This window comes from Strix aluco, chromosome 4, assembly GCF_031877795.1.
Source record: "Strix aluco isolate bStrAlu1 chromosome 4, bStrAlu1.hap1, whole genome shotgun sequence".
NCBI lineage: Eukaryota > Metazoa > Chordata > Aves > Strigiformes > Strigidae > Strix > Strix aluco.
The window spans coordinates 84,706,619-84,720,856 of NC_133934.1; the positions used below are offsets into that span (position 1 = coordinate 84,706,619).

Below are 14,238 nucleotides of genomic sequence, written 5' to 3' on the forward strand. Positions count from 1 at the left end.
TTCCACCTTTCATTGCTAAACCAACACCCTGGAAAAGAAGTGAAAGATTATTCATTGATACAGCACAGAGAATTCATAAATGTAAGGCTTTAAAAAAGCACTTGGGCACTAGTCTGAAACAGATTTCAAAATTCTATCATTTCAAAACATTTTCAGTTTTGATATATGTTGTCTTGCTACCATGCGTTCCTTATAAACTTTGTTTATAAAATACTGAATACGCATGACAGTTCATCAAACTAAACCAGTTATATTGGTTTACCTCAAGCTTTGTACACTTATCTGAGAAAGATTAGTACTAGATAATCAGTGAGAAGGATCAAGGGTTCACCACTTACAGAAATACCCAATTTGATATTAATGAAAGGAGGCGAGGAGAAAAACAGGGAGGGAAGGAACAAAATTTTATAACCATGAGATTTAAATCTCCAAGACAGAAGAATGTAGTATCTTCTCAGTCCACAGTGGGGGGAATAATCCATAGATTTCTTACTCCACAGAAGCTGGAACAAAGACTTCATGAGGCAGTAGAGAGAGAAGAACAGAGAGAAAGCACGTTTGCCCAAAAGCACACGCATACTGGCTTTTTAGCCAAGGAAGAAATACCCAACTTACAGACAAAAGTAGCAGTCAGAGGCACTGGAAACTTTCACATGAGAAAAATAAACTAAAAAAATCATTATAGATGCCAAGTCTTGCTGGCAAACCTACGGCATCCTGTGGACCATTACTAATCCATTACAGAAGAAAAACACTTTTCCTCAAATAATTGTTTTGACTATTTTTATGATTTGGTTTACACTACTGGCCATTTTTCATTCATTTATGTAGAAGCTGAATATTAGCCCAGTCATTTAGGGGGAAATAAATGCATAGAACCATTCAGAGGCTGCATGTTAAAAGGAACAGATTTACAGATTGAAATTTTGAGTTTTGGCAAAAAAATTAACTCAAGACAGCTGGCACTAACTTAGTCTTTGCCTTTTATCACACTGATGAGCGACCTCTCAGATTTTTTAGTGATCCTCTTCCACAATAATCAGACTTCTAGAAAAGTGGCTGTAAGACTTCACCCTTTATTCTACACCAACAGTCTACAAACAGGCAATAAAAAAAAAAAATCCCAGTTTCTCCAACTGAAAGATGCGGGGGGGAGGGGGGCGGGGGGGGGGGGGGGGGGGGGGGGGGAAGGAAGAAGAAGGAAATCCAAACTTTCCCCACCCAGAAATCACACACAATTTACAGTTGCTCTATATCAAAGAGCCTCCTGGTCACTAATTAGAGCTTTTGTCACACAGAAAAATCTGAGTTCCACAAGTTATTTGAAAACAGTTTAAAGACAGTATACCTCTGGGTTCCAAAACTATTATAAAAAGCAATTGCTCTTATTAGATGTATATTACTTCCTGGCACAACGGTTGTGTTGTGTTGTTTGTTTTGTTTTTAATGGGCATTTATAGCCTGTCATTGAAAATACATCATAAGCCTTGAAACGAACATTGTCCACATAAAAAGCAAATTTATATATAAATTATTAAAGTCTAGACAGACAATAGTTTCTCTTCCACTTCTCCAAAACCACTGAAGAGGGAAGCAGAACAATCAGATTTTGCATCATCATCAGACTTCCCAACCAGCAGTTCATATTACGGTGAAAAGTTAAATTCTGTGATCTTTAATTCTCAAAGCAAAGGCAATGGGTGGGACAGAATCTGCGAGAATAATGCATATATCAAAGAGTTCAGTTAATGCCATTCACAAAAATATTCTCTATAATATTGCAAACTGTATTCTGCACTGTGCAAGCACCAGGGAAATTTCCACATACCGCGTTAAATGCAATTTGCTGATTCTATTCTGTTCTTTAATACTCAGTACTGAAAGAAAAAAAAAAATCCATCAACATCCAACAATATCACAAAACTAAAGGGTTTGCACTGAAAAATGTTCTTGTTGACTATTCTACGCTTATTTCAGCATGTGAGACCAAAGAGCACACACAGCAAAACAGCACACATGTTTAGGCAAACAAGAACAAAAAGAACGCCTTTTATGATTCCAGAATGCCCTTCAATTCTTAAGCAACATGTTTCTCATCTGTAAAAGAAATCAAACTGTTTGTCTTCACAATTTGGTTTTTGTTGTGCTTTTCATGTCATACCATTTAAAAATGACAATTACTTATATAATCTATTTTATTTCACCAAGTAGTATGTTTTCACTTTCCTCTTTAACAACTAAGTCTGCAACTGAAACTTTGTGATACCACCAAGGTGTTCCTGTCTTTTCGTCCTCTCTTCCTGAGCAACTGTTTTACTCTAGAGTTGTATGCATGAAAACTAACCCCCTTGATTACTTGACTATCCATCATTTAATCCCTCCTTAAGGGGTCTGAAGAAAAGGGAATAAGGATTCTATGACAGCAAGGATGAAAAAGCAAGCAAGGAACTGCAGCTTGAACCAAACAGCTCAACGTCCTGTTTACATTTCTTCAGCTAGGTGGAAACTTCCCCCATCTTTCAGGTACAGCCCTGACCACTGCTGATGCCTCTAACTCAGAGCACTGACCTAACTGCAACCAATATGCTGCTGTAACACAGACTTTCACGGGCAGCACGGCAGTTCCCAGATTCCTGGGAAGCAAGTGAGCCCATGTGGATACACAATCACAGAATCATTCAGGTTGGAAAAGACCCTTGGGATCATCGAGTCCAACCATCATCAGCCCTACTCTACAAAGTTCTCCCCTACACCATATCCCCCAATATCTCATCCAAACGACCCTTAAACACATCCAGGGATGGTGACTCCACCCCCTCCCTGGGCAGGCTATTCCACTGTCTGACCACTCTTTCTGGGAAACATTTTTTCCTAATGTCCAGTCTGAACCTCCCCTGTTGCAGTTTAAAGCCATTCCCTCTTGTTCTGTCACTAATCACCTGTGAGAAGAGACCAGCACCAACCTCTCTACAATGTCCTTGCAGGTAGCTGTAGAGAGTGATGAGGTCTCCCCTCAGCCTTCTCCTCCTCACACTAAACAGTCCCAGCTCCCTCAATCTCTCCTCACAGGATTTATTCTCCAGGCCCTTCCCCAGCTTCGTTGCCCTCCTCTGCACTCGCTCCAGTGCCTCGAGATCTCTCTGGTATTGAGGTGCCCAAATACACAAGCTTTAAAGGAAGATTTCCTACTAAGCTTTTTTTAAAAAAAGGTTAAGGAAGTTTTCAGTTTGTAGGAGCTTCCTATTTCTTTTGGTGTTTAGAAGCCTAAGCAATATTCAATACAAGAAGTACTATACCAGATCAGACCACCCCTCCTATCACCCTTCCTTGGCAATCACTGGTTTATTGAGTTCCTGAGCTAAAGGTTAGAGCTGCACAGTCAAATCTAATAGTCACTAATGGTCTCTGTCCTGTTAACTTCTCTAATCCCTTTCTGAACACATTTACACTTTTACTCCACAATGACATTTTGTTCCAGTGACACAGCTATAATGAAGCAGCTCACAAAGAGTTTTTTCTTTTGTTTGCTGTGAAGACAGTAACATAGCTTCTCAAATTTCACTGGAGAACATGCCAAGGGTCCTGAAGGACCAGCCACTCAGCAGTAATGTCTGCAGCTACCAAAAATAACAGAAAATGTTTTCTTCCACCAACCTTTCTCTACCACTTTCTTCCACTTCCAGCACACAAAAGATTTTCTGTTCTGAAGACAATGCATGCAAATACAATTACAAAATTGTAATTAAAAAACTTTTAAAGATTTTCCTTAGTATTTTGTGAGCAAAAGAAGGAAAAAGTAGGCTTAAGTTTTTTTTCTCTACATAACATATTCCTCAAATTCAGAGAGGATGGAACTGTAGCAGTGAACAAGGAAAATGGGAGAAAATTTTTCTTGCTGGAACTTTTGCCAATAAATTAAAGCAAACACTAGCACTAATATGATATAATAGTATCAAAACCTACTGAAAACAAACAAGAAAAAAACCCTAGAGTTAATTTTTACAATGTATCACACTCTTCTGAAACACCAGAGTCCTGTAACAATCATGGTGAGCATCCCATTTTAATTTGACACAAAGGAGTTTCACAAAGCTGTTTCAGTAAGTCAATTCTACACATTAGACCCTGCACTTAGAGCTCCAGGCCGATTTGGCTGTTCCACACGTGATAACTGAACTGCAAAGCCACTCAATAAATGAGTCTATAGCTGATGAAACAAACTTTCATCACTGCCAACTAGCGAATCTTCATAATCGGATAATTTTTAAATTCTTTATTAAGGTCATTCAAGGGATTGCAGTGACAGGACACTGAAAAATTAAACTGTTTAAAATTTAAGGTTCTCGGGAATTGGCCTTTTTTGCTAAGCGTGTACATTTGTCAGATAAACAGCATCAGAAGAAACCTCTTTCAGTAAACATAAGTCTAAAGTTTTGGGTTTTCCTCAAAAACCTTACAGTGTCTACTTCTTCCAATACTTATTAAATGGATCATTATAGCAGACTTCCCAGGCAAATTTCTGATTTTTGGAGTTTGAACCATCTTATAAATAAAAAGGGATAAGGAGGAACAGCTCTAAAAAAAATAAAAAAAACAAAAACAAAACCCAACCAAACAAAAAACCCACATCACACAGCAGATAATTATTAACACTTGAAGGCCTTAAACATGACCAGTGAGCTGGGAGACCCAAAAGTACTTGCAAGTTTGAAGGTCTGAAAACTCATTCCAACCTTTATCAGGGAGAAACCTCAGCTCACAGAAGCCTCCACCACCAGAACATGAGGTGACAGGGACATTCTGGTAAGGCACATAAACCTGGATTAGAGGAAACCAAAGGTGCTTCAGCACACCTTGAATAACCCCACCTTTTTTTTCTTCCCTCCCCTTCCCTTCTTTTCACCACTTTCCTTTTTTAAACTGTGTGCGTCCTGCCAAAAAATATGTTTTTTCTAATGTTGTTTTCACCAGCTAGGCCTTTTAGGTCAAAGTCTTCCAAGTACTGTACAGGTATATTCTATCTAGCTCGTTAAGTAACTTCTTCCTTTTTCAGATACAAGCCATTTAACATTTCACAACGGCTATTCCTGTGAGAGAACACTTTTTCTTAGTTTACAGACATATAGATATATACTGCATTGTCTATTATAATGTTGCAAATCAATAAGGATGTCAACAGCATTTGTATTCCACTTGCATCCTACTCAAATTCCTAGTGAAGTTCGCAGGAAGATTCTCATTGCTCTTCAGGGTGTATCGTTCAGATGCCAAACACCAGCATGCACAAATGTCAAAGCTACTTTTAAGATACCACTAAAATCTTGGTTTTCCCTAGATTGCAACAATTTTTTCAATATTTCAGTGTATTATTAGATGTGTTATAATTTTTTGCTGCTACTCCTTGTACAGACTTCTAACACTAATCAGTAAGTGGACTTTTTCTGGAAGCATTTCTGAAGCTCTCCTTCAAATGGTTAAGAGGAAATTCCTTCAGGTGCACAGCACTGGTCCAAGAACAGAGAAAAGATGACTGAAGATATACAAGAACTCTAAAAGACAGAGTCTGTGAAGGCTGGACAGAATCTCTTTCCTCCTAAAAACCTATCTGAGATGACAAATCCTTTACTGAAAAGTGCAGACAGCTTACTGACAAATAAATCTCTGATTAATACATGCAAACAGGCAGTACTCCCTTATTTCCTGGAAGTCAAATGAATGTGAAGAAGTCCAATTTTGAGACTTACAGAAGATGAAAGCAAACTGGCTTCAGAAGAACAAACAAAAAAATGCACCTCAATAATTGAAAAATAGTTAAAACATACTAAGGCACTTGAAAGAAATACGATAACAAAATCTCTGAAGGACAGAACAGTATTTATCACTGGCTGAAACATACCATTTAAGGAAGTTACATATAGACTTTAATTAGGCAGCTGGAGGGATAACTCTACATAAATCTAACCACACAATTGTCTAGTCAGCGACATATACTACAGAGATGTCTCTCAAAGTAACACATGTGCTCACTGACATTAAAAAGTAAAGAATAAGAGTAGCTATTGTACCACTGTATCAGTCACTTGCTTCCTCAGGATTCAAACTCTCAACTTAATTCATTGAAGGCAAATACACCTTTGCATTGACTTGGGAAAAGAAAGCTATTATTTCACTGACCATAATCCTAAGCGCTAGGAAGGGATTTTCCACTTAGTGATTTTACACTAGAGATTCTAAAAGGCAAAATATCCATCCCCTTTCCCTTCTCTAACTTTTCTCTCTGCTGAAACACTAAATTATGCAAAATCAGTAATAATATACTGTTGCACATGATAAATTGTGAAAATTGAGAAAACGAATCAGCAAGATTTTTTACAGTACTGATACTGTGATGAGCAAATTAGGTAGAAAATTTATATAAAGTTTATCTACATATGACATAGATAAAAATTAAACACTCCATTTTTTCATGCCCTACTACTTAAAGCAATATGCAAGTCCAAATCTTTCATCATTTAAACCTGACATGACTTTGCTAGGAAGCACAACAATTTCTAACAGTTTAAGTTTCAAAATCTAATTTAGCCCCCTCTTTAGTCCCTTTAATCTTTTAAAATTACAATATATAGAAGCAGTTAGCAGAAAAAGTCAACAGCCCCATCAAGAAAGATGGAACACATATAACACCAAATAAGGTTGCTTACAAGTTTGAAATTTTGTCTTTAATATTTTAACAGCAGTGTCCTCCAGGGTCTCTGAATACCTGCTGCACAGCAGACAAGGCTTTACAAGTCAAGTCCATATTGCCTTTCCCTGGTGACCTAAGAAAGCCCTGGAACCACCAGCATTTTTATTGGGGTTTTTAATACCCTCCTTGTAGCCACTCATGTTTATACGAAAACCTGAAAACACTGTAGCCAATCTACACACACTATTGAGATGCCAAATAAATTAATATTAAAAAGGGAAAAATCCTCATCCAAAACAAAATTAATCACTGGGAACCAATTCCCCTGCACAAACAGGGAGCTGCAAATGAGAGTGTCTATAACCCTTGAGATAATGAGATAAGCCATGTTCTGTCTGTACTCAGTAATAACTTAGAAAGCCTTTGCACTCAGTTCCTCGGGTTTTTTCTTCAACAGGTTTTGAGGGCCTGCCCACCACCTGAGTACAACATTAGCTATTACACGAATAAAAGTAAAGACAGACTACAGAATGGACATGAGACCCAGAGAAGCTTACATCTCCAAGCATGCAACTTTACTGTAAACATTATTTACATTAACAACTCTTTATGCCTTTCAACATTGATTCTGAAATAGCATCGAAGTCAACAGAGAATGCAACAATTTCTAATACAGTGGTATAACTACACTATTGCGATGAACTAGTATAGTTAGTTTTATACAGCACACGGTAGTGGTGGTAAGATTCCAACATACAAGGACATCTGCGAACCTACTAGGAAGACTGCTGTCATCTTGCTGCTAGAGAACATCAGCTGCACCTACATACATATACAGATGTAGTCAGAATAGTCAAAACAGCTTTTACAGCTGTTGTGATACTGGATATGAAACACAGAACCTGGTATTTCCACTGATTTATCCAGTAAGAGTCTAGCATTCATTATGATAAAAAGCACATTCTACCTTCAAAACATGACGAATTTGTATGATCTAACAGCTTTCTCCTTTCAACAAATAATAGAGCAACAAACAAAATCGGATTTCAGGGAAAAGTCTGGTAGGAAAGAGCCTTGGTTTAAGTTCTCTTACTTGAGACAGAGTTAAACAGGAGCGTTTCCTACTAAACTCAGCATCAATTTCAAGCTTACAGAACAAATGTAAATCACCTGCAATGGCAATGTTCAAGAAAAGTCACCCAAACAGCCTTTCAGCTCAAGATTTTTTTCTTTCTAAATAAAACAGACTTCAGATATGCCACTTCTGAGGTACCTCTCTGCAAACATGCCTGAAACCAAGTACCTACACTACATACAAATACTCAGTTAGAGAAGATGTTAACACCATATGAAAATCATTTTCAGATTCACTTTCAAAAATTTCAGCAAGCTCTGTAGGATATTCCCTTCCGTATCTCTCCCACAGCTACAGACAAATACTCTTTACTAAGACAATTTTCAAGAAACTAAAAAACTTCTTTATCCAGAGTTGGGAAAACACCCCAGAAAACCACGTCTTTCCTCTGACAAAGTGGAAGCACACAGAAATTGAAAGTCTTTTCATCTCAGAGTCTACTGAAGAAGTGAGGTGCTTTTTGACAGCATTGGACTAGTTCATGAAGAGGTTTGTGTTCAAATCCAAATTTGTACACTTAAATTTTCATAATTTGTAGGTCAGTCAATTCTTCTCCCCATGCTTTACTTATAGCTATGAAATGGGAGATAAAGCTTCCCTCTGTTTTGCAAGTGCCCCATCTCATCTAATTTAATGACAGACTGCTTGAAGCAGGAACAATGAGCTGACACAACTAGTCCTAAATCTGACATTACCCTGTCACCTACAAATCCTTAATAACACTCAACATCCTGCAAAACTACAGTATGCCCTATAAATACCAGCAATCAAAAATCAACAGCTTTAATACTAGGTCTCCTTTAATTCTTGACATATTACTTGCAGACATTTCTGTGGTGTATTAGATTTACATATAAAAGATAAAGAACAAGAGATGAAACCCTGAGAACAAAGCCTTCTCACCTCTGTCATTCTTCCTACAGAGTTTCATAAGGTAACTGGAGCAGATCTCTATCCTGGCAATTGGATTTCAAATTCACAAGGCATATCATTGTCCCAAGGCAGTGTACTCAATTCATTGCCTTTTATGAAAGCATTTTAATAGATAATGATGCACAAAGAATATGCTTAGTTGCTCACCAGGTATTTAACTGGCATGGGTGAAAGAGAAGCCCGGATGAAATAAAAACGGCACCAAAGAGTCGTCTTCTGCCCTTCCCATCTGTAAATGCCAGCTTCCTTCACTACACTTCAGGAGGAGGTGGGGCTGGGAAACACTTCTTTCAGAAGTTCCACCCTTCTTTACAGATGCACAGATTTCATTAATAGTTAACTGGCGACATACAACATTAACTTACTCTGGTATTCATAGCTTTCCATCCACGCTTGTCCCATAGCAAGTGACAGCTTAGGGCAACTGCTAACAAATACTTTCTGCACCATGACACACTACCTCAAGACCTGCTTTTCACTCTCCCCGTCTCACTGACTAGCTCATTTTAAAACAGTAAAAGTCCAGTCAGTTCTTCTGTAAGCAGCGGAAAAAAAAAAAAAAAAGGGGGTGACTGACAGAGCATGGGGCTGCTAACCAACACTCCCTCTCAAATGTCCAAAATGCGGCAGCCAGATCAATACTTGCACATTCTCCGGTTTAACAGACTCCTGGCGAAATCACTTTGAGTTTTACCAATATCGCAGTGGACTAAAGGTTCTAGGCTTGGCGCATGAGTAAACTGGAAAGTTCTTCAAGAGAAAATCTTAAAATCCTTAAAGAGCTGATCTTACTCTTGTTCAAGTTACCAAGTCTTGAACAACCACTAGATAGACTCTTGAGTGTAAGGTCTCCTTACCTGCAAAGGACTTGGAAAAAGAGGATGCCTATATTAACCAGGCCCTCTGAGCCATATCATCGTGTATTTCAACATATAAATATTTGAAGCCATTTAATGTACAGCAGTATTCAGAGTCTTCAGTGATAAAGAAGAGCTTTGTCCAACTGACTGGCACTTCAACAATAAACTCCATTTAAGAGTCTGCCCAGTCTCACTTTATCTGTCTAATTACTTACCTCTCTTGCAGGAATAGCATGCTATTAAGGTCTGCTGATTAAAATTTGAAGGCACTTTGAAGATTTATTGTACTATACAACTGCTAATTATTATTGTTCATACCTGCATTCGGTTGGGAGGAAAATAGCTATACGCCAAATAATTTTCACATGTAAAAGTGAAAATATTTGCTTTGCTGTGCTCTTTAAAAAGTAAACAGATGACAGACATCACTTGCAGTCCTTCACTGTGATACTTACTCTATATTTGTAAGAACACATGGCTGAAGAAATCCCACCATAAAGGAAAAAAAAAAAAAAAAAAAAAAGGCAAAAAACCACAACACCTTCCTTCCCACTGGAACAGGCAAATGCAACATTTGTGCCTTGGTAACTTCCCACCTGCAGGAATGAAATCGCCTCCCTTTCCTAGGTTTCTTCACTACTTCTCTTAGAGGGATCCAAAATGACAATGCTATGCACAAGTGATCACAGGCTCAAGATGACCAGTTACAGCCATTATTTACCACTCATCCATATCACAGCCCATTTTTACTTTCAAAGGCCTGTGAAGCTGTGAATAGACTACTGGATCCCATCCTCTCCATCCACTCTGTTATCCTGATGAAAATATGTGCTGTGCACTCACTTATCCCTTAACATTCAGCCCATCCTTTTCCCACAGATACTTCCTTGTTTCATGAATGCTCTTCCATCCACTCAGGTGTCCTCCAGTCTGTGCCTCTCATAGCTTCCAACTCCACTCAACAACCGTCTCACAGCGAATAAATATTTTTTCAATTAAGCCATTGTAACAACACTTTGTCTCCTTTTACATCAAAAGTATTTACTTTTACTGCACCTTTATCTTAAAAAATAAATCACGCTCTGAATAGGAAAAAAAAATGAATACAAAACCCCTCATCTACACAAGGTTCCATTTTTTTTATCGTGTAACAGCAAAAGAAAAAAAAAAGTCTCATTATGGGAGGAATATATGCTATGTGCTTTTTCAATCATCAGACAGGATTGTTAGGTTAAAAACAAGTAATAAAATATCTTTAAGAGTTAGACTAGGTTTTTCTATCTCTTGCTGTCATTCTTTCCTAAACTACTGCTTACGTTGAAAAGCTGTTTATGAAAAGACGTGCTTGTTGGCAGATAAGACAGACACTCCAAGTGAAATACATATGCCCAACGTGAAAGCTGAACAGATAGGTACGTTTGATAGCACTAGGAGTGGTAGCGAATTCTGTTGTAACTGCTCTTCCAAAAGATTCTAAGACTAGATTTACTCTTTCCTCATCAGTATTCCTTGCACAAGAACCAAACTATTTAAGTTGTTTTCCTATTTGTATCTGTATCTTGGTTGATTCTAACTCTTGCAGAAGTGTCTTTAAAACATATTTCTGGTCATCCAAAGACAGACTTGCACAGGCAGAGTACCAGTCAGAGGCCTGATGCATAATTTGAACACAGAAAGCAGTCCTTCTCTGGAGTCATAAAATGTTAGCACTTCACTAGCCTGAGCCCAAACGAATGACCTGGCAGTCAAGACACCTAGGAATATACGTATTCAGTGACAGCTTTCTCACAGGACGTTCAGCCCCCAGGAGAACGTCTGTGTATTCTGACTCAGTTTCACTATAGAGTTTCATAAACCATGTTCTCTTCCCACCGAAGAAGCTTCATGAACTGATCCCAGTTACTGCTCCAGTTAGTTCCACAAGACTTTCATATTCCCTTCTCCAAAATTCACACCTTAATAAGATGGCTAGACGCAGATTACCTGCAACCAACCTTACAGTTTTCATGTCCTACATTTACTTCTGATCCCACCTACAAAACCAAACCGGTTCCCAAATGTTTCTCCAATAAACAGGAGGGGTACAAAGCAGCTCCTGGCGGTTCCCTATGAAGTCACTGCCTTTGTTGTTTTAAACATGCAATTTAAAGAGAATGACACAATCTAGAATATGAGAGAGATTATTCTGCGGTCTGCGGAGGTGTCGATTGCTAGGAGATAAAAAGCCAATGAAACCTACGCTATTTCTCATCATCGGCCAAGAGATTTATACTTCATTTCTTTTCCTCCAAAAACCTGAATAAGGCAAAGCGTTCTCCTCTCCTGAGGAGTTCGGGGGGTTGCTTTGTTTGGTCGGCGTAAGCAAAAACGAGCCTTTTGCCGCCGGCTGACGCAAACCCCCACGCACGTACCGCTGTGAAAGCCCAGTTCAGCCCCAAAGCCGACCCGGGCAGGAAGTCCAGGGGCAGAACCACCGCCACCCACCGCGCTTTATGTTGCTTTTCTGCCCCACAGCTGCTGCCCTGCACCGGCCCCGCGCTTCGTCCCGTCCGCACACCTCCGCAGGCGCGGAGACCCGCGGCGGCCCGCTCCACCCCGCATCCCCGCCATAGATTAAACAGTCGCCGGTCGGCGAGATTCCCCCACACACACAAACACAACGGCCACGCACCTCGCAGGGACGAGCGGCCCGAGGAGCCGCGGACCTACCGGCCGGTCTAGAGCCGCCGTCCGCGGGGATAGAGCCGAGGAGCGCGGAGCTTCGCCCTTCTCCGCACCAGCGGTTGCGGTCGGCGCCTGTAAGGGAGCGCGGGGACGGGATCAGAGCGGAGCAGCATCTCCCGCGCCGGTCGCCAGCCTCGTCGCCCCGCTCCCGCACGGCGAGGAGAGGGCGGGAGCGGCGGCGCTCCCCGCCCCGCGGCTCCCTCCTCCTCCCCTCCCCTCCCCTCCCCTCCCCTCCCTCCCTCCCTCCCTCCTCCCTCCCTCTCCCTGCGCACGGCCGGCCCGCCGCCAGCAGCCGCCCCTCCGACCCGGCTGACGGGCTCGGGAACCCACCGCGGCGGCCCGGCCCGGCCCCCCGACCCGCTCCACGCCGCTCCGGCAGCCGCTGCCCCCTCAGGGCCGCCAGCAGCGCGGGGAGGCAGCCGCGCAGCCGCCCTCTGCCCCCGACGGCCACTCCCTCCCTCCCTCACGCCCCCGAGGCGGTGGGGAAGCTGCTGACACAGGCCCGGCCACGCCCTCTCCCTCAGCGCCCGGCCCCGGCCCCTTCCCGCCCTCAGCGTCCGGCCGCAGCGCGAAGGTAACTTGAGAATCGATTCGCTTGGGAGTAAACGACTCCGTTATAACGGCAACCTGTTCTTGGCCGCAAAAGCGTTTTGGTTTGGTTGGGTTTTTTTTTTGTTTTGTTTTGTTTTGTTTTTTTTGAGGTTTTTTTTTCGAGGATGATCTTAAATCTTGTTGCTCCCAGTCCGTGGCGCTTAAATTGGCGGTCTTGGTTCTCTTTCCTCTGTCGTTCCCTACCGTCCCTGAAGGCTCTGGCGGGATGGGGAAGGCAGGAGGGAGCCATCTCGTTTCCCATCGCTAGCCAAACTCTTGCTACATTGTTCGGGGGGAAAAAAGGGGGGGAAAAATGTGGTACAAAGTGAACTTAGACAAAACAAAAGCCTTAACGGCAAAGTTTTCAAATACGGCTTTTAACCTGGTAGACAAATTGTGGTGAGGAAAGGTCTACTTGGCTAGGTGAAAAGTTTTTCTAAAAATAAGGCTTCTTTTTCCACTTTGAATGTGAGATCTGCTGTGGGGACCCACTGACCGCTTGTGCCATGGGGTTGGAGCTTCTCCAGTGGGTTCATCTGGGGTTTCTACACGAGCTCCCTCCTTTGCGGAGACAGATTGGGAAAGGAAATAGTCACAGGGTGGGAAAAGTACTTTTAATTGCAAATAGTACTGTCACCACAGATGTGACCCCAAATTCAGGCTATGTGAAAATGAACTTTTTCAGAATGATAGTCTAGAACGTTTCTATTTAAAAAAGCCAAAACACATTTTTGTGGAAACAGTTGCTTTAGAGTAAATAAAAAATGTTTGACTGTAACTGTTTCATAACTGAACACCAATTCCTTTGTCCTAGCTAAAGTATTAAGGACTCAACATGAAAATGAGTCTGCCATAAGTAATAGTGTCAGTGACTTTGTGTAAGTCATAACAAAAATAAAGATTAGTAGTAGAACTAATTAACATCTTAAGAGGTTACAGAAATCTGAGATGTTGTTACTTGTGTAATTTAAATACTATTTTCTTGTAATACAAGTTCCCTAAGTTGATAGCTATCTACTTGCATTTTAAGGTGAACTGAATATATTGGTATCCACATTTCCAACAAGACCTCATTTTCTACATTGATAGATTCCTTGGCAAGGGCCTACCTGTTTTTTCTTCAGGTTAGTGTCTTACTGAAGTAAGAATTTTTGTAATGGATGTTGATGATCTGTAGTAGATTTTATCCTAAAACTGCTTCAATGCCTCAGGTCAATTTATAGTTGCTCTAACCCATGTTACTATATATTCTTTTTTACTGTATTTGAAGATGGAGCACAGAAAGAACTCTTTGTAGGAATATGGTTTTT

General features: G+C 40.7%; 1 protein-coding gene across 9 annotated transcripts in view; it reads right to left on the reverse strand.

Moving 5' to 3' along the window:
- Positions 1-12,480, reverse strand: part of PTPN13 (protein tyrosine phosphatase non-receptor type 13) — a 124,950-nt gene extending 112,470 nt beyond the window's left edge. For 7 of the 9 annotated variants that reach the window (XR_012623230.1, XM_074823870.1, XM_074823873.1 and 4 more), the window contains exon 1: positions 12,285-12,410. The gene's annotated coding sequence lies outside the window, so the exon portion shown is untranslated. Of the gene's footprint in view, positions 1-12,284 lie in introns of all 9 variants that reach the window. The other 2 variants (XM_074823874.1, XM_074823867.1) reach the window with 1 other exon arrangement.
- Between the last annotated feature and the right edge of the window lie 1,758 nt (positions 12,481-14,238).